Below are 27,160 nucleotides of genomic sequence, written 5' to 3'. Positions count from 1 at the left end.
ACTCTTCTCTTGTTCCAAGAACATCAATTTGCAGTATTTATTTATCTATTTGCATCTGCAGTCCTAGCAAATGGGCCATAAACCAAGTTATGCGGGTAGTCCCTGGAAGCTGTCACAGACCCTCAGCTAATAGCCAGCAAGGAGACTGGGACCTCAGATGTATAACTTGCAAGCAAATGAATTCTGCCAACAAATTGAGTGATTAAGAAAATGGAGTCTTTCTTAAAGCCCCTAAAAAGGAACATACCTGGTGACAACTGGATTTTAGCCAAGTAAAACCTTCTTGAAAGTCTGTCCTGAAGAATTCTATGGGAATAAATGTCTATTGTTTTAAGCTGCTAAATTTGTAATCATTTTTATGACACTGATAGAAAAGTAATACAGTTGTGTGTATCAGAATTTCTTTATTCTTATTGTTGAGTAGTCTTCTATTGTGGTAATAGTTCAGTTATTTATTAATTCTATTTTTGAGCTTCTAAGCTGTTTCTAGTTGTTTAGCAATAGCTAAATAAGCAAAGCTGTGGTGAACACTCATTGCAATGTTTGGCCATCATAGACTTTCACTTTTATTGAAAAAATACCTAGGAATGGGATAAGATGAATATATTTTTAGTTTTATAAGAAACTGTCAGAAATTTTTTCAAAGTAGTTGAACCATTTTAACATCAATTTCCCAACAATGTAGGAAGTTCCACTTGCTCCACATCTTTGCCAACATTTGATCTTATTCTTCTTTAAAATTTTAGACATTCAGTGTCAGATTTCTGTGACCTAACAAATCTTTGTCTAAACCCAAGTTTTACCTATAAAAGCTCTAAGGTTTTAGCATTTATATTCAAGTCTATAATGAATTTTAAATTAAATCCAAATTTTACCTTTAAAAGCTCTAAGGCTTTAGCATTTATATTCAAGTCTATAATGTATTTTAAATTAATTTTTGTACATATTGTGAGATTCATTTTTTCCAAATAAATATCCAGCTTTTCCATCACCACTTGTTGAAAAGACTTTTTTCCCATTGTTTTGATACATTATGAAAAATTTTATGCCATTTAACTGTAAGTCTTTATCTGGACTAGCTATATTACTCCATTACTTTATCTTTCAAACTTTATGCCAATATCACACTCTCATGATAATTTTGACTTTCTAGAAATCTTGAAGTCCAGTAGTGTTTATCTTCCAATTTCTTTCTTCTTTTTCAAAAATTTCCTTGTAAGCAATTCAACGCTTGTGAACTTTGACGTATTGTATTTGTATTATTATTCAGTCAAATTTGTAATAGTATTTCATTTTACTTCTCTTGTCCATGAGTTATTTAGAAGGCTGCTTTTGATATCCAAATGCTCAGGCAATGTACAGATAACTTATTTTCTTGAGTTCCAGCTTAATTTCATTGAGAAACTATTTTATATAAAATTTCAAACTTTTAAAATTAAAGATACTTATTTTATGGTGCTGTGTGCAGTCTGTCTTGTTGAATGTATCATGAGCACTTGAAAAGAATGTGCATTCTATCCTATAGCGGGGGTATAAGGTTCTATTAAGACCAACAAGGCAATTCATATTGTTTAGTTGGGTAATTATTTCCCTTCAATTTGAAGAACTTTTTCAATATTTCTTATAATGTAGGTTTTAGCTTTCTTGTATCTAAAATGTCTCTATTTTTTCCTTCTTTATCAAGGAATATTCTTGCTACATATAGAATTTGGGGTTGAGTTTTCTTTCAGCATTTTGAAAACATTATTTCATTATCTTCTGGCCTCCATAGGTTCTGATCAGAAGTTAACCATTAAGTGATTTGTTTCCCTTCATGAAATTAAAATTTTTTCTTTTGATATTTTCAAGATTACTCTTCACCATTGTTTTTAATAGTTGGCTATGATGTTCTTAGTTATGACCTTTCCATGTGTATTTTGCTTGGTGGTCATTGTTTATCTTGAATCAGTAAATTTCAGTCTCAAATAAAATATTAGAAATATTTAGCCTTTTTTTTCTGAAGTATTTTTCTTGCTCTATTTGAGCTCTCCTCTTCTTCTGACACTCTAATTATACATATGTTATACCACTTGATATCATCTAACACTTCCTTGAAGTTCTATTTTTTATGTATGTCTCTTCTCTATGTTCTTTATTTGCATGATTTATATTGATATAGCCTAATAGTAACTGACCGTTACTCCTGTCAACTCCAATCAGTGATTTAAAAAAAAAAACAATATTGTATTTCTCAGTTCTAGAATTCCCATTTGGTTCTGTTTTGTGATTTCTATTTATCTAATGACATTTTTTTTCATGTATTACAAACCTATTTTCTTTTACTTCATTGAGAATAATTTTATTAACTACTTGAAAATACTTGTCTGCTAATTCTAACATCTGGATCATCTTAGAGTAGGTCTCAGTTATTTGTCTTTTCTTTTGAGACTAGGCTCCAGTTTCATATATAAGGCAATTTTGAGTTATATCCGGGGCATCATGAATGTTAAATTATTGAAACTCTGGATTCTGTTATTTTTCTCTGATGAGTGTTGATTTTTTTTAATAGGCATATAGTTTGGTAGGAAATAAACTGCTCTTTCTCAGGTGATATTTTCATTCTCAATTCAGTATTCTGTCTTTAGCTAAGGTTCTTGGCATTCGTTCTGTGCATGTATTGTTCAGGAGTCAGCCAAAGACTGTCCAGACAGAACTCAGAAATCCCTTCTGTTTTTTCCTTTGAAGGATCTCCCACCCCACTTCCATTATTACAGTTGCCTAGATTTGGTACTCTGGTTACTTGAGCAAGAATACCTGTAATTATTTTCCATTGGTACCTTTAACACCTGCCCCATTTGGACTGTGCGTACCCCCATGCTAAAAGTAATGAAAATGAATATCTCTAAACAGCTATCCTCCTCTGATTGTGGATACCCTGTAAGAAGTTTCTTATCTCTGTTCACCATCCAGTGATTTCAGATAGCTTCTTTTTTTTTTATTATGTCCAAGGTTTATGGTTGTTATGGAGGGAACAAATTCTCCATTATGGTCTTACTGATTCTTACTAATCCTCTCTTTATATTATTAATTATTTGCTCTAAGTGTGCTATTGGCATTATAACATGCACATTTTATTTTTCAAATTAGCATTTATATTGTAGGATTTCTTGAAAAATATAGAAACCTGTAACTATAAAGACCTATAGGTCATTCCCTCAACCCCTAAGTCTATATTTATCACAGATATTAAATCTTCATGCTTTATAATCCCAAAAGGCAATGTTTAATGAAAATATTTAATATTTCTAATAATTTAATGGAGTACAAGAAGAAAAGTAGTCTTTTATATTAACAAAGACATTTAATTTTCCATTTCCTCCTATTTTCCTTTAGTCTTTTTCCTTTCCTTGTAAAGCAGGTCTGCTCACAACAATTTTTCCTTCTATTATCTGAAAATGTCTACTTTCCCCTTTGTTCTTAAATAGTATTTTTGCTAGGTATAGAAATTGGGTGAACAGTTTTTGTGGGATTTTTTTGTTTTTAATTTCACCCCATGAAAGATGTTCTTCACTCTTCTGTTTTCTTCTGGCCTTCATAGTTTCTAATAAGAAGTCAGAAATCACTTTAATCATAGGCCTTCCCAAGTGAAATTTGCTCTTTTTCACTGGCTTCTATCAGGCTTTTCTCTAAATCTATGGCTTTGATCAGTCTGCTTATGATGTTACTAGGTAACTTTTTTCATATGTATTTTTCTTGGGATTTGTTGCATCTTGAATCTGGGTTATGATACATGTGCCTTTCATCAAAATGGGAAGTTTTCTACATGTATTCCCTAAAATATTTTCTACCTCATTCTCTGTCTCCTTTCCTTCTGTGCTGACAAGTAACAGTGTATTACTAGACATTTTGATATTTTTCCACAAGACTCTAACGTTCTGATCTCTTCCCCAACCAGCCCACAATAATACTCCATTTTCTTCTTTAGACTGAATAATTTCTATTGTTCTTTCTTCATTTTAACTGACTTGTACTTCTTTCATCTTCGTTATGCTCATAAGTACATCCAGTGAATTTTTAATTTACATATTCTACTTTTTAATTCTGGACTATCCATTCAGTTCTTTCTTTATAGTTTCTATTTCTTTCCTGAGATTTTCTATCATACAATTCATTGTTAACATATATTTTTCTTTATATTATTGAGGATAGTTGCAGTCATTAAAAATTCTTATTTCCTAATTCAAATGTATGCAAGATGTTATAGTTGATCTCAGCTGTTTGTGTTTTTACTTGAGAGTAGGTCACATTTTCCTAGTTCTGTATATGATAAGTATTTTGAATCATACCCTAGCCATTCTAAATGTAATGATGTATAATTCTAGTTGCTATTACACTCCTTTAAAACGTGTTGATGTTTCTGTTTTAGCAGGTGATTAAATTGGTTGGGCTCAAATACAAAGTTTCTGGCTTAGATACCCATTCCAATGAATTTAGATAATTTGCCTTTGGCCAACCAATTTTGAGTCACTTTCTTGCATGCATTGTTAAAAAAATAGCCAGAGATTTGGAAGGAGTTTATACACAGAATTTAGGGGTTTTCCTCTATGGCTTTCTCTTTTCTGAATTACACCCTCATTTTCCAGTGCTCGCTCTAAACTCTCACCTCTGGTTCTTCAGCTCAGAAATACTGCTGGATTTCTGTTGGATTCTAGCTGCCCAGCATGGCACTCGCTCTGGTCAGCCATCATGCAACAGCCTGTAAAAATGGAAACTCACTCCATACAGGTCTCTCTAAAAGTTGTCCTCTTCTCAGAATCTGTTTGCTTTTGTTCACTCTCTGTAATCTCTGTATCGTTATATCTTTTCTTCTCATAGTTTGTATTTGTTTTCTAAGTGAAATTAAGATCTAATAGAAGTGTGCACAGTTATATTGAAAACCTACCCCATCCTTTTTTGATAGAATAGGAAATGTATGCCCAGAGAGGTTGAGCAACTTGCTAAACCTATTGGTAGAATAAGGACTTGAACCCAAAGTTTCTAATCTCAGAACCTATGAGACTTTGCCATTGTATCAATATGCATATTTCTTCTGCCCTTCTGCTGTAAGTAAGTGATGATGCGAGAGTGGGTGCTAGGATTCCACAAAGGGAGCTTTCTCCTGAGTAGAGTAGGGGTAAGGGAATAGTATAGGTATTAGTGATGCCAAACTAGCTCTGTAGAGCACCAGAGGGGGTGGAGATAAATAGGCGTTACTCACATTCTTCTTGGCATTCCCAGGAAATTTTCATCTGCTCCTTCCTTCCAAATAGCTACATATGGACCCTATACTCTGCCTACCAGTATTTGAACTGGGGTTTATGGGTTTGGCAGCCATAAGATTTCTTGGATACTGAAATAAAAGATATAAACATATCTATCAGGAGTTGTGTTTACTATTGGTGGAAGAAGAAAGCAAAAGAAATTGCTTGTGAGGAGTAAGAAAATTAAAGTAGACACAAAGAAGTGAAAAGGAACAAGAGAAAAAGTCCCTGACTGCAACACCTACTTTAATGCCTAGTTATAGTTCTATAATTGGGTTTTCCTTGAGATACACTTTTGTCTTCATAATATATTCTGCTTTTGGCTTAAGCCAGTTTACTCTAAATTTACTTGCAACCAGGATTTCCAATTAATTTGTGATTATTTTTGTTGTTTTTTTCTCACCAAACTGTCATTACCAGTGCAATTAAACATGATAGTTTAGTTCCTTAAGAGTATCTGACATACAGTGGATAGTCAATGAATTTGTGTTGTATTGGATAAAATTTATCTGTGAACTGATTAAATTCCTCTTTACAACCCTTACCTACTACTGTATCTAAGAGGAAAGCTCCAAGATGACAAGAATGTTTTTTTTTAATTTAAATTTTTTCATTGCTCTGTTCTCAGCTCCTAGAAGAGTATCTGATATATAATAGTCTTACTTTAAATTTGTTAATGAATGAATACTTGAGATGGATTTGGAAAAATGAGAAAAAACATCTTTAACCTTAACTCTTGGGCTTTAATGAAACAAGGCTGTAGAACTTATCTTAAAGAAATCTACGGGATTTCAAGTATATTTGTATTTACATTGGTTCCATCATGGCCTTTTATTAATATATCACAATAGAAACTTAGTTAATTGCATTATGTGAGATAGCTAAGGAAAATGGTGTTACCGAAGAATAACAATATTGAAAAAAGTCAAACTGCCAAAAGAAAACTACAAGTGTTATTAAGTGGTATGTTCTCATACTTCTAAATACAATTATATATTATGCATGGAGGAAAGATAAAAATTTCCATGATTGTATGTATGGGGATGAGCTTGTATGTTTTTATTTGTGTTTTGTAAGATTTCTATATTGGGCTGAATAGTTATATAATTAGCAGAATTAAATACTTCAAAATCCATTGAGGATCTTTTATACAGATTGGGTCCGGGCTGCTAATGAGATCCCTGATGCTAGCGCATCTATTTCTAGCATAAGTAGGGGTTCTGATTAATAAAGGGTTACTACCAGTGGTGTGCTGGTAAATGTTTAACACCTAGCTTCTTGCAGAAAAATATTCTGATTGGTAGAGCTTGGTGGTTTCAGCGGTGCAAATACTCAAGCCATAGAGTATTCCAGCTGCCAACATGACATCCCTGAATACACAGGTGAGGCAGAGGGTGCACAGCCAGCTCTCATGAGCTTAGCCGGTTGGGCACGCCTTTGCTTGTCACACAGATCATGCCAAGAATGCTAATTTTCAAATTAATATAGACCAGGGATTGGTGAACGTTTTCAGAAAAGGTCCAGATAATCAGTGTTTTAGGCTTTCCGCTGCCATGGCCTCTGTCACCACTCAACTCTACAGTGCAAAAGCAGCTACACACAACGCATACGTGAGTGGGTGTAGATGTGCTTTAATAAAATACTATTTACAAAAGCAGGTGGCAGGTTGGATTTGGCCAGTGAGCCATAGTTTGCTCACCCTGTATAGACCATGAAACACATATAAAACCAAAGGTGAATTTAACACAAGATAACCTTTCTTCAGCCATTCCGAAGACCCTTTAAGATGCTGCTCTACGTCGATGCAGGGCCCTGAGCATCTGTTATGGCAGCGCTGTCAATGTATGGACAACATATGGCTTAAGGGGGTTTAAAGCCAGTAAAGTGCAGGCTAATAAAATGTTTGCTCAATTACATTGTTTTGGGAACTGAAATGTGTTTCTCTCACATATGTCGATTCTGTCACACTACAAGACGTGAGGAAGTGGGGGAAAGTTTAAAAGGCTGAAAAGCTATCTCTAGGGATCTGGCTCACATTAAACCTATCCGCAAGCTTATTTACATGTTATATGAATCATTTATCATAAATACGTAATTCCTCGTGAATATGTGCATAGGTCTCTCCTGCCAAATTTACCTTCCTCCCCACCCCCCGCACCAGCAAAAGCCCACTTCAGCACTAAATGATTGGTATGTCAATTGTTGCAGATAGCACTGGGTCAGAGGGACTGTGGGATTCTAAGCACCCTCAGGAATCTGGTCCCCCCAAAGCAGCTCTGAAAAAGCCAGGTGCCTGAGCAGTTGAACCAAAGTTCTATTAATTTTCAACTCATCTTTCTCCCCCAGAAGGATCAATTCTCTTGCTCTTTAGTCCTAGAACTCCTAGGTGGAGAAGAAAAGTTTGAATTCAATGGCTTTGTCTATCTAGCTTCAATGCCATACTTATTTACTAGGGACTGGGTAGTAGACAAAAGAATCATGATGTAAGTGCTCTAATGCGCTTAGCAACTGTTAAAAAGCACTTAACATTCCTCTCTCACCATGTAAGTATCAGATGAACAACTGGGTCATCAAGTCAGTAAAGGTTGTCCTGCCCCTTCAGTCTGTGTGATTTTGACTTGATAACAGGGAAACCATGCATGTTAACAGGAAGGCCCAGCCCTTTCCCCTCCTTCGATACACGCTGAGCCTTAACCACTCCCCCAAGAACCTTTGTTTGGGGCACATTCCTCTGTGGATCGTTTTAGGACTTGATATTCCCATAACACCCCTTTGTTAAAGAACTTGCACTTTACTTACGTTTATCTTCTTAATCTCTGGAGACTCTTGGTGAAGCTTTTAGGGAGCCAATCTCTGCAAATGTGGGAAAGCTGAGACTCCATAAAGGGGAAAGACTTGCCAAGAATTATGTCATTTATTAGGAAGAATGAAATTAGAATTTAAACTGCTGATAGTCATAGCCACAGTTAGGCACATTTTCCCTGAGAGATAACCTGGAATCTTCAAAGACGTTTAACCCTGGGGCCCAAATCCTGATTGTCTCATTAAATTGTTAGCAATTCCCCTAGGGGACCTTCTTTTTCATTTGTGCCTTGACCTGAAGGCCTGAGAGTGGGTGGTCATAAATCCTGTGAGGAAGAGTTTATCTAGTAGAGAGAGATACTTCTCTTCGCTGAGATAGAACAGAGTTTGGGTCACGGAGAGGTCTCAGAGTACCCATAAGGCCCTCCTTAGCTAAAGAATAAAAGTGCTCTGGAATTTAGCATGTGGCTTTTTTTGAAAATTTCTCATAGCTGGGTTTGGAAAGGGCACCATGTTTTGACTTGTGGAAAAAAAAAAATTCAGGAGAGCAGAACTGAATTCAGTCGTCTCATTTGGCATAATAAATATGGCTGTCCAAACCTGTATGCAAATCATTTGATGCTGGTGGAATTACAGACTGCAAAATCAGAGCCAGGCGTTGGGTTAAACAACTCCATTATGATGGTTGAGCCATGGAATTTCAAGTTTTAACCCCCAATTTCACCAGAGCAGCTTCACGTTAAAGATTTTAGGGATTGGAACTTGGTAGAAGAGTTTGTTTGGAATAAAAAAGCTTTTGGCTAGAAAACCACTGATTTAGAACACCCTTCTTCTATGAAAGATAAGAAGCAGAGGCACAGAAATGTGACATGGCTTTCTCAAAGACCACCCAAGCGGTCCCCAGCAGTGTTCTGTCCCACTGCCATCTCCTTCCATCACAGCAGCAATGTCACTGCGGTTTCAGAGGGGCTTCATAAATCACAGCTCCCACAGCTCAAAGGGAGAGTAAGAGATTCAGACCTTCCAGGCAGACAACATATTGTAACCTCACTGTAGAAATTAAAGTCTTGAAACCTGAGAGTTTTGTCCACACTCATACCAATAATCAGGGATAAGGTGACAAAGTATTCTACCCTGGCCTCTTCCTGTCTGTTTGAGAGACAAAGCTCTAGAAATCTGACATTTAAGGCTTCTGCTAAAAGCAAGATATGTCCCATTGAAGAGAGAGCTGAGGAAGGTCTTTTCTTCACTGTACTTTGCAGGCAGGTAGATTCAGACGCACAGTTTTGGTCTGGATCCTGGACGTGTGTCAGAGATGTAGTCGACTTCTCAAGAACTCGCTATTGTTAAATAAGGCAAGACAATATTAATTGTTTGGAAGAGTCAACTCTAAGAATGATATGGAACAATACATTTTTTTTCCCATTGGATTATACTTGACCCATATCAGAGTTCCATTTGTATTTTGTGAACACATCTCCGTTATCTCGACATGATTTCTCCCTGCCCACCACGTTAATAAACCCAAATGATAACTTTAACTGGTTGTCTCTAAGATGTACTATTGCTTTAATCACAATGGTACAATCTGTACCCATCAGGAAGTGATGGAGCAGTCATTTAATTTCTTAAATGATGGTGATTGTTTATGTGGGCATACTAACAATGAGCATAGATATGAACTCTGTCAGTAGAGGATGCATTTGTTAAAGAAGATCATTCAGCATTTCCTCCCTATCCAAGGCATCTTTCCCGGGGCAGCAGAAACAGGAAATGAGAGGAGATAACGGCTGCCCATAGCACATTTGGCATTGCCACTTGAAAATACCGCTGTGGCCAGGTGCAGTGCCCTGTCTTGGCAGCCGCGAGGCATCAGGATGAGAGGCATAGTGCGGTTTATGATTAGAAACACCTTTCATTTGCGTAGCTCTTCACACTGTTCCATATAAATAGAGAGAACTCCCCTTTCTCCAGCCTCATTCTCTACTTAATGTTCTTTCCCTAAACTCCAACCAAACAGGCTTTCTAGCTCCTTATCAACCTCTCCTTGTTGGTCCTGCTTCAAGGCTGTTCGCTGGAGTTTGTTCCATCTGGGATTCTGTTACTAGATCTTCTGCCTGGCTTCCTCTCCTTCAGGTCTCTCTGCAAATGAAGTCTCTTTCAAAAGACTGCCTCCTACTGTCCTAGCTAGAATTGCATCTCTTCATAGCTAATACTTTGTTTCACTTTCTTTGTAGCATTTGTAACTATGTGCAATTATTTTATCTATCTATGTATTCATCTGTCAACATTTTTATTCTATATCTTTTCCACAATATAACTTGCCAGAGAGCGGGAATCTCGTTCTCTGTCGAAGCACTAGCATTTGAAACAGAACCTACATACTCTTCTCAGTAGTATGTTGCTCAATAAATACATGTTCCCTGTGTAAATAAATAAAGTCAACATTTTAAATACTTTTTGAAATGTCTGTGGCATAGGAAATTATGTTACTTGAGCAAAGTCAAACTGATAAGTGGATTGGGGCTATGTCCATTCAACTATATTGCATGCTTTTTTTTTTTTGCAAAAACAAAAGTCTGTGGCTAAGAGTTGTCGCTTTGTAATATTTTTATTCCATGTAACACTGGGCAGTTATTTGCCTGTTTTGTGCCTCCGTGTTTTCATCCTGTTACGACAGTAAAAGTACTACTCTGTGGAGTCATGATGAGGGCTGGGTGCTCTTACTTAGAAAGCTCTGAGGTTAGTGCTGGAGACACAGTGAACTCAATTATTCCTGCAGATTCCCTTTAGACATTTGGAAATTCCCACTTGATAATTGACCTCCCAATCGTCATTTCTTCAGGTCAAATATCCTAGATCCTTTGACACTGCGACATTGTTCTACATCTCTTACCATTCTCATGGGTCCCGGTTCACTAGAGGTCCTTTAAAAACAAGAGCCTACAGGCTATTCATTGTATTATTGTTATAATAGCAAAGACAGGGAAACAACTCAAGTCCGTAAGAGAACAGTCATAAGAACTACTATATATCCAGATGCTGGAATAATATTGGGCTGGAAAAGAAATGACAAATATCACTATTCACTTTTAATTTATGTATACATGTGTGTATGTATATGTTTGTATGTATGTGTTTCTGTATATAAGTATGGACTCATGGCTTTCTGTATTATTTGAAAGGTTAGCCTCTGTTACTGTTCACTTATTTTCATGATTCAGTTTGCCCCAGATGTGGCTGGTAGAGGCTCTGTCAAGCCGCCTTCTGTGCTTTTCACTGACACAGTTGTTCTTCAAGCACTCTTTTGCTTTCTTACACAAGATATTCAGTCTACTACTGAATTTTCCCCTGATCCAGTCCTGGAATCAACCATTTCCTCCCAAATCCCTTGGTTTTTTTTTTCAGTAAAGAATGGTAGTTAGAAATCATGGTGTTGAAGCTAGATGTGCTCATCGCTTTTGGTGTGTTACTGTTACAAAGCCCTCCCAGGAGACAATGCCAGGGAATATGTGTGTAACGGGTTGAACAGTTTCCTTTTAAAATTCATGTACACCAGGAACCTCAGAAGGTGACTTTGTTTAGACCTAGAGTCTTTGCAAATGTAACTAAGACGAGGTCATACTGAATTCAGTGGGTCCTAAATCCAATGGCTGCGTCTTTCTAAGAGAAGGGACAGGCGGAACAGAAACACAGACAAACACAGAAGAGGAGGCAAAGATCGTAATGATGCGGCTGTAAGCCAAGGACTGTGAAGGATTGATGGCAACTACCAGGAGCTCAGCGAGAACCGTGTAACAGATCCTCCCTTCCAGCTTTCAGAAGGAATCAACCCTGCCAATGCCTTCATTTCGTACTTCTGGCCTCTGGAACTGTGAGAGAATAAATTCCTGTTGTTTTAAGCCACCAAGCTTATGGTAATTTGTAGGGCAACCCTAGGAAACTAATACGATATGTTTGTATGTATATGTGTCTGTGTGTATATCATATATAAATATTTACATCTATATGGATGTATTTATAAATATCATGCATTCACATGGAAACTTTCAGTTCTAGTCCAACACTACAGGGGTTAAATCTAGTTATTTCCCTTCCCATGTTTGTAACTCCTTTTTCGCACAGTGAGGAGCTCAACTCCAATTATCTTTATGCTTATGTATTTGGTTAGTCCCCCTCTAGGACCATTGATTTCAGTGGGCTACATCTATTAGGATAATTGGATTGTTCATTTTCTTTGGGAGTCTCCAGATAGTAAAATAGTCCATCCAGGAGACCAGAATCCACCAGAGTCGATCTATACAAAGTAGAGACCAATAAGTTTTTGGTGATCAAAGTTTGAGACTATTTGGAGTATGCTATGCTATTTTTTAAGGGATATTTTCATCAAATGTATTCTTCCTCATTTTACCTATTATTCTTTGCTGATATTAAATCATCTTAGTGAGAACTTTATCTTCAACAGTATTAGAGACACTCTAATGAAATGTCTATCTGTTTATAACCTCCTGTTTTGCTAGACTTCCTGCTAATCAATCTGGTGGTGAGATAAAATTACCCAAAACAGGTTATAAATTACAACTGAATTACGGCATGACTTGCTTTACACAGCTATCTTTCTCTCTTATTTTTCTTGATTGGATTTGGAGAAACTGCAGATATCTTTTAAAGCGGGCTTCCTCACCTGTAAAGTGGGGATTAAACCTTACTGAGTTATACTGATTAATAAGTGAATGAATGTTATGCATTTAAAACAATGCCAGCACACAGTGAATTCCCAGCCAATGTTAGCTATTCTTATTTACAGGTCAATTTTTCTGAATAGAATATGGTAATGGCAGTAGTTTTATATTCTTCCCTATACCCATTTCATCTTATTTTACAAGTAATTTTTGAGCTTGTAAGTTTGTGTCAGGCATGGATGCTACATAAAACCATTGCATATTGACTTAAAAAAATGATGTTCCTATGAGATTCTGTATTTTGAAGCTTAATGTATTCGTGTTGGTCTCCTTGGAACCAAAAGATGTTGCTGAAGGAAACCAGAGCTATGTTCCAGTTTTGTCTCTACCACAAACTAACAGTATCATTTAACCTAATCACTCCCCTTTCTGACACTCCTGTTTCTCCTCTAGGAAGTTGGAGGTGGGGGTATATAGAGGGTTAACGGGATAAGTTTTAAGTTCTCTCCTACTCTAAAATTCTCATGTTATATGAGCAATGTCCATATGTGTTTCATTTTGCCTCCCTGGAGGACCTGACCTGTGGCAGACAGTGGGGCTATTGTATCATGACTGTCTCCATGGGCAAACCTACTCTGCAAGGTCCATCTTCCGTAACATCTGAATGATATTCTGAAGGAGCACCGCTTCTCAACTTGACAAGGTGGTCACTTCCTTTGTTGGCAGCAAGGGAAAACATCGGGAAGGACCAGCCAGAGGAAGAAGAATGAGTTAGTGGTGTATTTTCAGTGGTGAGAATACTTTCTCACACGTAGTTTGGCACCCAAAAGGAAAGGGGAGCTCCTGCCTCTGAGATTTTCTTTGTAGATTATGGGAAACACCCCTTAAAAATATGCCCCGAGCCACCCTTCCCATTGGCCTGCTCTCCCAAACATCGCCCTGCCTCCTTGAGGAAGCGGTCTGACCCCTTTAACAAGGATTCCCACAACCATTTCTTCACGCCTCGTTGGTTCAGTTCCGCATGATGGATGACATGACACACAGACGGCAGGGCCCTTGGTACCTGCTCTGTAAATGACTCTGGTATCTTGTGGCCAACGGCAAAGTGACCATCTCTCAATTCTGGCCGAGCATTTTGACTTCAGGTTTTCAAGTATGGAAGCAAGTGATTTATGAGACACGAGAAAACATAAATGGCCTTCCATTCCTTTTGACAAGTGTAGACTCCTTGTATGACCCCCAACCCATGCCTCCTTTGCAGGATAATGCTGCCCCGGAGGAAGAGTATACAGTTCTGTCCCCCAACCCCCAAGCCAAAAAGGTATCCATTCCAGGCAATTTTGTGTGCTTCTAGGCCTGACCAGTAGAGAGGCCATTGGAGTGACTGGATCTCCCATCTTGGTCTAGGCTGGATCATTGTCATTTATCCCAGCTTATCAGTAGGTGCTACTGATAATAAATAATCTTGTCCCCAAAAGAACTGGTTTTGAGACTGGGACGAATCTGCCATAATTTAGATTCCGAGGTGTGTTAAGCGATCCTGAGTTCAATGGCTTGTGCTTTGTGGTTATCCAGTCTTTCCCTAAACTCCCATTGGTTGCTTAGAGACAGAGCACCCTTGTGAACCATTTGAGCTACAATACCTTACTTGAAAGGTGAGCCTCAAAGATAAGGTGAGATTTGGGGTTTCCTAGGACATAGTACTTTTTTTTTTTTACTAGAATATGGACAGTCCAAGGAGACACAATAGTTGCATATTAGAACCTGGACAGTTCTAGGCAAAGTTGGACACGTTGGCTACATTAACTGAGCCTGGGACTTGGGAGGGCTGTGGATGGAGTGAAGAGTAGAATGATGTTGGGCTGGAGGGAAGTGGCCACTAAATGTTTTATTTTTAACTGAATTGAATTTGAATTAAGCAGCAAGGCTTGCCAGACTGACCGTTGTATCATAGATCTAGTAACGTTTCTGGGACCCTTCCTTGGACTGGAATTGTTTCCCGAGGCTCCTTCCAGAAGTGGACAATGAGTTATCCCAGCAGATCATAAGGGAAGGAACTCTGTCTGATGGGTTAGCTCCATAGGATTTGGCACCCTTGTTGGGCACATTTGTAGCCACTCAAAATATATTTGGCAATATTACCTGTTTAAGCCTGTTGGTTCTGGCTCTGACTCTCACATACAGGTAGGAATGTCCCTGGGGGACATTTTCTTATGGGGAAAAAATGAAAAGGTGACTTAGATTTTTATAGCCATTCATTATTGTTATTAGTGAATGATGAGTACAAAATCATTTAGGGTTCGAAAAACATTTTAGATACCTTTTCAGACATACAAGGCTTGCAAAATCTAGACTATTCCTTTCTGTTCTTAAGGAATGGGGCATTCTTTTCAGGGTCATGCAATTGATACATCAGTGATTTATTTGGCCTGGACTCATCTAAATGTTGCTGTGTAAGACATGCTGTTTGAGAAGCAATTGGAGATTTAAAATAAACTTTTCAAAGGTCTCCTGTCCTTCAGAGCAGGAAGTGACATATCACTTACAACTAATCTGCTTGAACCCCGCCAGCTTGCTTTTCATAAAGCAAAAACAAAAAGATACCAGGGCTACAAAAGCAGATTCTAAACTTGAAAAATCTCTTCTCTGAGACAGAAACTGAGTCAAGACTAAACAAAGTCTACTTTAATAATTTTCAGTGATCCCTTTTGCATCCAAGAAAATAGAAATGTGCCCTGAATGAAAATATATAGACTCAAGAGCAAGACTTTTTTGCCTTCTTGAACAGATCCTGAAATTAAAAATTTTAAATGAGTGGCCCGCAGGCCTCATGGAAGCATTATGAGATGGTGACTTGGAGGCGGTCTCTGGCACCTCAGTCCAAATCCTGGTTTTGCCACTAATCAGCTCTGACTTTGGGCAAGTGACTTCATGCTTATGTATTTCAGTCTCCTTGTCTGTGAAATGGGAGTAATCGGAGTACTTTTCTTATAGCATTATTGTGAGGAATAAATTAGTTACCATATGTAAAGCTCTTAAAACAGTGCCTGGCAAATATGTGCCATGGATGTATTACTTATTAGCATGCATAAAAATCTCTTGGAGAGGCTTTACTCTTGAATGGATTAAATCAAAATCTCTAGTGATTCTTAATCCAGAATGCACGTTAAAATCACCTGGGAAACTTTCTACACGTCTACTACCCAGGCTTTCCCCAGGCAAGTTGAAGCAGGATGTCTGGGCTTGGAGCCCAGAAATGTATATTTTTAAAATATTTCCAGTGTGTGATTCCAAAGCACAGATTACTGCTGTTCTAAGCTAACACCTGAGAACAAGTGCTTTAGAGTAACGTTGCCTGGCTGTACGTTAAGATGTTTGGGAGCGTGTTTAATTGTTTGGCCCTGTCGTATTTTCATGGTCCCGTCATTATTCAGAAGTTTTGAGTAGGCCTTTATTATTTTGGCTAAGGCTATAATTTTCCTGATGTGAGGGTCCCTCTGTTGACATTCATACTCAAGTATTTAACCCCAGGGGCAACATATTATGACGGTGATGATAAGAGAGGCAGGAGACAAAGACTGATGTTGAATTTTGCCCACAGTCTTCAAGATCACAATAATATTTCACAGTAAAGAAGACCGGGTCAGAAGTGGTACAACACGGATGGGTGCTGCACAGGGGTCCCCTGCCCCCCCAAAACAGAGCCATCTCAGGTTTTGCTTCATTGTGAGTCCATTCTTCTAGTGACAAAGCCTCCATCCGGGCCACGGGTCAGATTGAAGCTTTCAGTGAGTGAAGCTCCAGGCCATCAACAGTCTGATGAATTGTTTCAGCACAGCTATTCTGGGTAAGAGCTTCAAATCCTTTTTCCTGTGCCTCTCTGAGCCTCAGCTGGTTGCTAAATTGCAGTTTCCTCATCCAAAATAGGGGCATGATAATCTCTACTTCACGGGGCTATTGGAAAGTTCCAACCAGGTCACATGATATGCATGGAGCCATGCTTTTCTTTTCTTTTTTTTTTTTAACCAGACTGCTGGACGTTCTCACTTACTGGCAGAGAACAGAGAAGACATGATTGTTATTTGATGGGCAAACATTTTATTTACAGACAAAGCAAGCCAGGGGACTTCTGGTACTATGATCTGGTGACCTGGATAATATGCATTCTCTATGTAAATGGTAGAATCTCTGCCTAATCTGGCACTGTGTGGTTCTCAGATGGATCATCAAAGCTACAACATTTCAACATTAAATGCTGAGCACAGAGGAAGCCAGACATGCCCAGTATTGCTGCTCCCGTCTAATTTTCCTGGGAAGTTGCCTTAATCAGCTTAGAGCAACTTAGCTCCAGTACAGTCACTGGAGGGGGGTGGTGTGGAGAAAGGGGCAGGCAGGCATTAGACAGGGAGAGAGACAGAGGCGGAAAAGGAGAAGCCCTCAAGCGAGAAATCCATGCACCAGTCCTGCAGGAACCTAGCAATCGAGGCATTAGCAGCCAAAAAGCTTTTCTTGTGGAGGGGAAGTTAATGGATTTATATTATTTGTGGTTATCTGGATTTCAGATTGACACCATAAATGTTCAAACTCTGAACTCCGGTGAAAGCAGCTGCCACTGACTTTTCTGTGACCTGGCCAGAAACTTTAAGTCAGCTGTGCCCTTGAGTTTCAAGGGGAGGACATGCACCAAATCCACGAGACAGCATCGCCTCAGTGTTTTATTACCTCCAGAGGACCTCAGTGCAGTATGGTTGGAAACCACAGCCTTTCCTTTGAATGCCAAGTCCAGTTGGGACTGCTAAGTCATGAAGTGTTCTGCAGAGGAGTAGGGATGCCCTAGCTGGTGGGCACAGCCTGAGCTGCTTCTATACAAGATGCTGGGCGAACTTGCCTGAATGCAAGCCCTGTAACTCACCGTTCGTGCACTGCCCTAATCTGCACCCGCGGCTCCCTCTGTTCAGGAGATGGTGCTCAGGTACGTGCTTCCTGACTCTCTGCTTGTGTTTGTCCCCGGGAGACAGGGTTAGAGCACCTCCGTGTAGGCCCTGGGGACGTTGTCTTCCTAGTGCGCTGTGAGCTGCTTCCAGTTCCTGGGCCCAACAGCTGGCCAAAGTGGGATACTCTTCCAGAAATAGAGTTTGACCCTTTCTCTGGTTCACTTCATGGACGACACTAGGACTTTGGTGATAGGACGCGGGGCACAGTCCTGTTCCCTCCTCCAATATTTCAGGGATGGGGCAACTCCCGCTGGCAACAGACTTCCTTTTGCACCATGACAAATAGAGCTGGAGCTTTGACAGTGCCAAATCCACCATAAGGATGGGGCCAGCTCCTCCTTTCTGTCGGCGCAACAGATGTGGCAGCAGCCACAGTGTCGGTAAAGGTTATGTCCTGCTTCAGAGGAAAAGGGGCCCAAACACCAGTTAAGCAATCGATTGGGGGAGGAAAACCAAACTGTCCTTGTAGGTAGGCAATGGCATTGTCAGGATGCCCCCTCACGTGGGCTGCTCCCCCTTCCTTTCCTGGGCGAGTTGAAAGGCATTATCAGAGGAAGATGAGTGGGTCTATCACCCAGAGAAGGGGCAGGGCTTGCACGTTTGACTGCAGAGGTCCCACTACGTAGTGTTTGGAAATCCACCAGTGTTTGTATTCTACCATTGAACCCGGACCATAATACAGCCCAGATGTCATAAAGCTTCCTTTTGATATTTGGTCTAGTGGCAGGGCAGCGGTGAGGGTGGAGGAAAATGTCATTGAAGTGAAATCAGCCCAATGTTGAGTTGTTTTATATTTTATTATTAATACATTCCAAATTTTACCTGGGACCTCCTAATTGTTTTCTATGCTTAGGGCCTCTGAATATCTTCATCCTGGCCTGAGCAAAGAGTATTCAAGGGAAAAAGAAGAGCCTGCTAAGGGAATTGCTACAAAGCACATCTGGAGGGAAAACTCACAGTGGAGGGTGGCAGGTAACGGAAATGGAAAAGGGAGGCGGGAACAGAGCAGGGGGGCGGCCGCTCCAGGACGGAGCTGGGCTCGTCTGCCGTGCTGGGGGTTCTCTACTGGTGAGACACGCTCGCACGATTATTCACAGGAAGGTACCAGGATCCCATGCGCATTTCAGACAGATCTCTCTGTCAGCTGATTGAAAGATGGGTTCAGGTAGGACAAGAACGGAGGTAAACCAGGCCAGAGGATGTTCAAGCAGACCTGGTACAATATGATGCGTGTCTGAACCAGGGCATCCGTTGCAAAGATGGAAAGAAGCAGCACTTAGGTGTTAGAATTAACTAGGATGGTGAGCGGTTAGCTATTGGGGCTGAGGTAGAAAGCTCCGCCAAGGGCAAATCCCTCATTTCTTAGTTTGTGTGGTTGGGGATATTGTGGTACCACCACTCGATAGGAAGAGTCCTGGAGGAGAAGCAGGTTAGGGAAAGGGAATGATGAGTGTAGCCCTGGGCAGGTTGGATTTGAATTCCTGGTGAGTAAGACTGGTCCTAAGTTACGATGCTTCCAAATAGCTGCCTCGGTTTTCTATCTACTGTCATTGCTGGACAGCAAGTTCCATGTCCACAGCCCAGCCAGAGCCACACTTCTGGAGTGAGGGGCCACACTCAGCCTCTAACCCACATCTCAGAAGGGGACATGTGCTTGGAATTCATAAGACGGTATAATCCCATCTATTCCTCTTGAATTTGAACCCATTCTTAACCCAGACTCTGTCATGGTGGGCTGTATCTTAATGCATCGTAGAGTAGCAGGAGGCGGGGAACAGTAGGGAAGTTCTGGAACGTAAGTCATTAGTACCAGGTAACTGAAGTCCGCAGAAACATCTCACTTGCAGATGAGTGGACTGAGACCACGCCAAGTCGGAACAAACTCTGCGGAGGGATGGTGGCGTTGGCTCGGTTCTGTTGGCCACCTAAATTATCTTGGATAAAAAGGTGGACAACTATTTAAATAAACTAAGGCAAAAGGTGAATTGCTTTGGCTCTATAATCAAACAGCAGGGAGTGTGGAGGGGCAGCCAGTCTCAGGGGTGTCCAGAAACTGGGCTGAGAACTCCACTAGTTTTTCTCTCTTGCTCACTTTCATTTCTGTTTATCTTTGTGTCCTTACTTGGTTCTCTTAGGTGGACTTTCTCCAAGAGCTGGACACGTGTCCGTTGGTAGATGCCAGCCTCGTATGTCAAGTCCTTCCACTCAAGAGGGGCTGCTTATCTTCCCACAGTTTCTATCTGAAGAATCCTAGGGCTCAGTGGGTCGAGTATAATGACTTGACTACTCCGAGTAGATGCACACATTTGAAGAGGAGGGGAACCATATTTTCCTGTCCAAAGGGGGCGCTATTCTCAGGAGAAAGGAGATAGAACAACTGATAGAGCAGAAGATACCCACTATGCCACTGTTATAAAAATTACGCAAAGCGTGGTGCGTACCATGCCATCCCAAAGTTTTGCATAAGGGAGAGAGAGTTTATTATGCAAATACTGAGCTGAACACTCACTCTGAGGGTATGACATTGGGCAGGAACCATTGTTATACCCCCAACTCTGATTCATGACTCACTCCCCTGTGTTCCTACAACATCGAGTGTGTGCATCTGGGAAACCACTCAATACACTTCCTTGTAATTATTATTTATGTTCCTGCCTTCATCTCTAGGCTGTGAGCTCCTTCAGATGGCTGAGCCTTCATCACTTCTGTATGCCCAGTTTCTGATACAGATTTTGGAGCATTATTTCTATCTCTTGCTAGAGAAGAAAAAACTGTTTCTGGGTTTGAAACTTTGTCCCCAAGTCCCGGAAACAGCAGGTCTTTCAAACAACAGTGTGGAGGAACAAAAAAGCTTTTCACTGTATTTAGACAAGTTTTTGAAAAGTTAAGATGACTCCTGAAATGCACAGCACTTTTTCCATAGTGACCCTAAGAGATGTTGGCTGATCGATTAGAAAAATGGATTGGAAGAAAGGAAGGCAAGTGGTAGTCTTCTTATATTCCACATATGTGGATAATAATAATATTGGTGTATATAAAGGTGATATTAGTAAAGTATCATTTACTGTATTGTGTTTGGAGTTGTGCAGTAGCAGCCGGCATAGTGAAGAATTTGTGCTGTACCACTGACGTTCTTTCTTTCTTTTTCCTCAACAGCATGAAATTGTGAGTCTGTTGACCAGTGTTCGGGGGCCAGCTGGTGAGTAGGGAACATTAGCAAACACTGCATTGAATGTTGCGCTGCAGATCAAACACACGGCTTTTTTCTCACCAGCAATATCCCGTACTCAGCACAGCGCATCAGCCACCAAAGGCTGTAAGAAACTACTAAATTCCGGCAATCTTACTTGACATTTAACTGTTCTCCACCATTACTGATTCGTGCATATCTATGCTGAGAAAAGCGGGCTTTTAAAAATCATAGGGCTTCTTCTGGGGCATCTGCAATACCTTGGTTCCGTTAAGAGACCACACACCTTTTTCCTTCAACTTCCAAAGCAGTAGACACTAGGAAATTAATTGGAATTGATCAATGGACTGGCTTCCACCCCACCAAGGAGGCTGTGATACGCAAGAGCAACATTTAAGATGAAAAATCTAGCCATATGTAGATTCCTAGTTTTGCTCCCAAAATAACTCCTGGTGTTGCTGGCTCCTTTTCCTCATCTAGTTACCATCTGGGGTTTGTGTATGTCTGTGTGTGTGCACGCACGCAGGCAGTAATACCTCCTCCCCACAATCTGCCAGGCACAGACACCCTCCGCCGGCCTCTCCCATGCTTACACACTCACTGAACCAGGGATTTCAGAGAGAATGAAAAGGCCCAGTCCCTGCCTTCCTGCCCAAGATTTTATGTGCACTTCATGCTTACGGAAGGAAGGAAGAGAGGGAGGGAGGGAGGGAGGGAGGGAAGGAGGTGGGGAGAAGAAAGTGTTGATCTGTAAGCAGGTCAAGGGAACTGGTAGCCATAGGAATCAACCTGTGACGTCCAGGCTGTATGTGGCTCCTTGGTGTTTCAGACAATGCTCGGAGGTGCCTCAGGGCTTGGGGGCTGCAGACACTTGTGCACCAACTGAACAATTGACTCAAACCATGGCCTGTTTCCTCTTTACTTCAGGAACTTATTTATTTCGCATTTCTTTGGTTTAGCAATGACTGGGGCATTGAACTAATTAAAATAATAATTTAATGCGTAGGAATAAATCTTACCCAAGCTGAGACCTTGTCAGCCAATTTCAACCTGGAGTCCAACCTTAGAACAGAATAGTAAATCTCCCGTAATAGGGGCTTCCAGACCCAGTATATCATCGCGTGCTCTGCATACTTGTCAGGGAGCACAGTTCACCCGCCAAATGCCCTCACAAGCTTCCTGACACACGAGGGGCTCAGGGTGTAATGGGGGCTGAAAGGACTGGGGAGAGAGGCAGAACTCGGGCACTGACAATGGAGGGAGACCGGGGCTCACCCTGGGAAGCCAGGAGAGCTAGGGAGCCCATGGAAGAGAAAAATGGGGGCAGAGGATGAAACCAGAGAGCCCTCTGCCTTCTCCGTTTCCTCCTGGGAAGCAGATTAACTCACACAGGAAGCAGCTATCCCAGGCCTTGGGTCATTTATCCCAGAGAACAGGTCAAGGAAAGGGTAAAGTCGCCGTCCTGCACACAAAAACCTGGAGGAGGATGCCAGGAGGGGCTCGAGAGAGGAAGGCTTTCTTTATGAGAAAGGAAGTCTGCTATTTTGGGTGAGAGATGTGACACAGCAAGTCCCCTCCTCACTGTGCTGGTGTGAAATGAGCCGTTTTGGCCTGGCTTTCGTATATCTGCCAAAAGAGAACTCAGGGGCATCCAGTGCCCATTGAGCACCCTTAGGAGACAGTGGGGTGGGGAGTGGTTGAAGTGGTTTAGGGTTATGAACTAGGAGAATGCCTCTATGGACCTAAATTTCTATTTGTAATGTTGAAAATACTCCATTCAAGACTCAGCTCTTTGCTTCGGCTCTGTCTGTGCTGCAGAAGGGATAAAGAGAAGAGATGAGTTCTTTGTGAATTAGTTATTTTTAAAGTCTTTCCCTGATTTAGATAGTAAGGCTTAGAACAGAGGGGGAAGGACATGTGCGCACCGAGTATCTGAGACAGAAGAAAGAGACATCCTTAACAGACAAGGTAAATCTAGAGGGGTTCAGTGGACCTCATAGTCTTCCTTAGCCAAAAAAAAAAAAAAAGTACATAGATCTGGTGAAGAAAATGTGACAAGAATAAACATTACCTGATTCCATTCTAGTTCTCCTGATGATCCATGATACACAAAGCTCTTAATGCTGTACATTCCTAGGTCTAAGAAAGAGTATCTCTCTCACTTTTATTCCCCTCGATGTAAGAAACTGGGGCCAGCCTTAGCAATTTAGGACAGTTTGGATTCTTCAGGCTCCATTGATATCCTGTATCATTGTCATCACATTACAATTATATGTACCTGAACTTTGTACCAGGGCTGTAAGAATACAGGGGTTTTTTCAGATCAGAGCAGGTTTGCAGGGGTTCATCCTCATGGGACTAGCAAACTTCCAATTTCTGAGGAAACCACTGAGATGAAATAGGTTTCTAAAGCCATTCCAACATTCATTAAAATATCACTTCTCCATGGAAATTTCCAGTTAAAGGGAAATGATGCACGGTCATAGGGTAGAAAAGCAAAATCAGATGCCAGTTGTCTCTCCTAGAGTATTGTACATGACTTCCAGTGGGTTTGGTCTGTCATTAAGAATTCAGGCTCTGGGGCAACCCATGTATTTTTGGTGGAAAAACATCTCTCTTTAATATTAACAGAATGTGGTACAATAAATTTTACAACTCACACTGAGCACATGATTTCGCTTTGACCATAATTAAGAAATCAAAAACACAGATTTCTACCTGATGTTTTGACCTCTACTAGAAAGTCTCATGTTGGGGGGATGGAGGTGTCAGGCCCCATGTCCCACAAGTTATCAAGTCAAATTGGATCTGGTTTTCAGTCATGAGAACCTGCTTGTTCTCTAAGTGACATATACGCTCTCATATATTCGTCTCCTGGGTTCTGTGGTCCTCTCCTTTCCCACTCTTTTTTCTGAAGAATGCCCAAGAATGGGCTCAGAGAGAACAGATCAGAAGCTGGTCACCTAGGGTATCTCAAAAAGGGGAGGGTAATTCTTTCCCATGAGCTATGTGTACATTTCATACTATTAACATGATGCCTTTTCTAGGATAAAATTTTAAGTCCCTGAGAATGAGATCAGGAAAAAATCAAGGAATACACAGCTTCTTTGACCACATATTATTAAAACTAAATTACTAATTGAGTTCCTATAATGCAATAGGCACTGATTTAATAGCTATAGGGGTTATAATACATTTATGGTGAGTTACATGACCTTGCGGAAGTTTATGTCTTGTTGTGTAGAGAGACTTACATTAGATAATACCCAACAATAAAGGATTTAAATATCATTTTTAGATAACAGTAGCAATGTTATTAAAGGGCACCTATGATTAATTACTGAGCAAATTATACAGACAATAATTGCTGAAGTATTTCAGAGAAAGATAAAGGAGAGCTCCCTTTAGGCTAGGCTTGGCAGGGACATTGCTAAGGAAGAAAACAAAACAAAACAAAGCAAACTTCTTTGGCTCTTGCCAGCATGAGAAGTGCTTTGGTAAGTAGAGGGGAACACGGTGTCCCTTGATTATCAAAGGAAAAAGAAATAAATGATTATTTACCTCATGCTGACTGCAAGTGTAACTCTATGCTAGATATTTTCATGTACAATAACCCTGTGACATAGATGTTATGTCATATACAGTATTTTCATATACAGTAATCCTGTGACATAGGTGTTATTTTCACCAATTTACAAAAGATGAAACTGAGGCTCTCAGAGGTGATTTACTTTGCCCAAGATAGTTATCAGAAATAAAAATACAGACTTTCACATCCAGCCATAGAGAACATTTTTACCTTTCCAGTTTAAAAAAAATGGGAAACAAGGCAAAATATATGAAATAACTTTTTCAGTCATTGGACCATTAGCCCATGCAGGATTGAGATCCCTGAGAAAGGAGGCACAAAAGGCAAGAAGCTCCATATTGCCCTGGCTGACTGCTTGGGGTTCCAAGGCTGCAGCATAGAGTGGGAGAACCCAGGCGGAGCCTGGAGTCTCGCAGATAAACTAAGCTGACTAGAATTTTTGGAACAGAGTACCAGAGAAGAAGGGATTTTGCAGGGAGAGCTGTGGAAATCTGCAGACGGGTTCCTTTGCATCACTGATGGAGTAACAGTCTGTGTACCAGCAAAGACCCACTGGCAAATGGTACACTGAACATTTCCTGCAGCTTACAGAGAGTAGGGAATACTCTATTTTTAAGAGCCATAGTGGAAAGACCTCATAAAACATGGATCATTTGGCAGAGTACTCACAAAGGTATTGCCTTGTTAGTGGGAATAAATTAGCTCTCGACTAAAGAATGCCCTTGGCCTGCCTTAACAAAGTATAAAAGCAAGACTCAAAGGATCAAACTAATAATGAGTAACCTCACTGCTCTATAGGGCAAAGTTTAAAACCCTTTAAAGGAATAAAAACAACAATATCCAGCACTAACAAAAACAACATAAAATTTAAAATGTCTGGCATCCAAACGAGAATTACCAGACATACACACAAGCCAGAAAATATGATCATACAAGGAGATAATCAATCAATAGAAACAGACTCACAAGTGAGAGAGATAATGGAAGGAGAGTAAAGATATTAAAACAGCTTATACTTGAAAAATTATAAAAAATTGTTGAAAGAATTAAAGAAAATATTCATAAGTGGAAAGATATCTCATATTTTTGGATCATAAAACTTAATCTTGTTAAGATGGCAATACTCCCAAATTGATCTGCAAATTCAACTTATTAAAATCTATTAAATTCAACTCTATTAAAATATCAGCTACCCTATTTTTCAGAAATTGAATATGAATGTGAATTCCAAAATTCATATAAAAGTGCTAGGGATCCAAAATAGTCAAAACAACCTTGGAAAACTTGGAGAAGTCACACTTTCTCATTTGAAAGTCTATTACAAACCTACAGTAAACAAAACAATGTGTTGTTGGCATGAAGATAGAGATCAAGGCTCAAGGAATAGAACTGTGAGTTCAGAAATAAGCTATTACTTATGGTCAATGATTTTAAACAAGGGTGCCAAAAAAATTCAATGTGAGAAAGATGTTTTCAACACATGGTGCTGGAAAACTAGATATCCCATACCCAGGAAGTTGGACTCTTTCTATGATTCATACACAAAAATTAACTCAAAATGGATCTATAGAACTAAATGTAAGAGCCAAAGCTATTAAACTCTTAAAAAAAAATCAAAGGTGTAAATCTTTGTTGGTTTGTAAGCTTCTTGGGAGCTTCCCAGGTGTAATCTGAAGCCAGCCCTCATACACAGGGAGCAGGGAGGGACTGAAGAAAAGGCAGGCCACTCCATATTGGTAGGTGGCAGGGGTAATAAACAAGAGGACTTACTTAGGAGGATTGTCTTGGGTGGCCACAATGTGAGCATATCTGCACAGGCGCCCACCTAACCTTCAAAGTTTTTATGGAGGCCTTAACTGGGTTCAGTCACGTACACCATCCAGACGGTCTCAATACTGCACCACTATCTCAAGCCTGTGTTCTTGGGGCAGCCTCTGGGAGTGGGGAAGGCAAGTGGAATGCACATTCCAAGGTTGGCAGAGGAGGCAAGGACCCTCCAATGGCCGAGGTCCAGCTCATGGGTCAACTGGCAGTCACGTCCTCTCAATGGTCACGTCCAACACTCCACCGCTACTGACGGGCTCTTACAGGCTCACACACCCCTTCCACTTCTGCAGTGTGCCCTGAGGGGTCAGCACACATTGGCACTAGCCTGGGGTGGCTCCCCTGGCAGTTCTCTGGATGCCCTGGAGGCAGATAACAAAGCAACAGCACTGACACATGCAAGAGAAAACACAGGTTAGGACAATGATTCTCAAAACAAGTGACAACTTTTTCCACCAAGAGCCCACGATCCGAACCACTGATTTATCCAGTCTCCTCGGCCAGATTTTTGTGCATCACTTTGGTGCTCACCTGTCCTCATGTGATTCAATAAAGGCGGCCCGTTAGCAGACTCTTCAGGTAGGAACGCACGGCATTCCGTGTGGATATGGCACAGGTGCCTCCTTGCCAGGCAGCAATAATATCCAAGACCAGCCTATTTTGGAGGACAGCCTTTCTCATTAGAGACATTTCAGTGTTCAGTAAAGACAGGCTTTGTTGGCTATTATTCAAGGCTTGCTGGGTGAATTGAGCAAAGCCTTCTATGTGTGGAATTACATCCTCCAGGTCAATGGAGGGAC

Source organism: Manis pentadactyla, chromosome 19 (genome assembly GCF_030020395.1).
Source record: "Manis pentadactyla isolate mManPen7 chromosome 19, mManPen7.hap1, whole genome shotgun sequence".
In the NCBI taxonomy this organism is placed as follows: Eukaryota; Metazoa; Chordata; class Mammalia; order Pholidota; family Manidae; genus Manis; species Manis pentadactyla.
Note: the sequence above shows the minus strand (reverse complement) of the source record.